The 800-nt window shown below is 11.5% G+C and overlaps 1 protein-coding gene across 1 annotated transcript in view; it reads right to left on the bottom strand.

The window, feature by feature from the left end:
* The window catches only part of LOC107688052 (protein transport protein Sec31A-like), a 35307-nt gene that overhangs the window by 25330 nt on the left and 9177 nt on the right, over nt 1–800 (bottom strand). The gene's annotated exons all lie outside the window — the stretch shown is intronic.

Below are 800 nucleotides of genomic sequence, written 5' to 3'. Positions count from 1 at the left end.
ATTTGATTGTATTATCATCATAAATAGGTCTGTTAAATTATACTATATTTGTAGAATATTATTTTATAATTTATAATTTATATTATTTTATTGTTTATAATATTTTATTGTATTATCATCAAAAATAGGTCTGTTAAATTATACTAAAATTAATACATTTAATTCATTCTTATATTGTATAATATTATTATTTATTCTATAATTTAATAATAACAACAATGTATATTTTATTATAAATTATATCATATAGATCTATTAAAATAAAAAATAATACATTTGATTATTTATTATATTTTATTATTATTATTATTATTCTACAGTTTAATAATATACATATATTTTATTATACATTATATATACTAAAAATAATTATACATTTTATTTTTATTCTATTATTATTTATTCTATTTAATAATAATAATAATAATAATCATAGTCATCATCATAATCATCATCATCACAATAATAATGTATATTTTATTACACATTATATATATATATAAAACAATAAAAATTTGATCTGTTAAATTATACTAAAATAATTAATGTTATTATTTATTATATAATTTTATAATACAACTACTAATAATAACAACAACTATCATCATCATCATAATAAAAATAAAATAATAAAATGTATATTTCATTATACATTATATAAAATAACAAATAAATAGATCTGCTAAAAATATTAAATTTTATTATGCATTATATTATTATTGATTCTATAATTTAACAACAATAAAAAAAATTATAATTATTTTTTGTAGAATTTAACAGGTCTAATTTTTTTAAAACAA

Source organism: Sinocyclocheilus anshuiensis, unplaced genomic scaffold (genome assembly GCF_001515605.1).
Source record: "Sinocyclocheilus anshuiensis isolate Anshui unplaced genomic scaffold, SAMN03320099.WGS_v1.1 scaffold241, whole genome shotgun sequence".
NCBI lineage: Eukaryota > Metazoa > Chordata > Actinopteri > Cypriniformes > Cyprinidae > Sinocyclocheilus > Sinocyclocheilus anshuiensis.
Note: the sequence above shows the minus strand (reverse complement) of the source record. Positions and strands in the feature narration are given on the sequence as shown.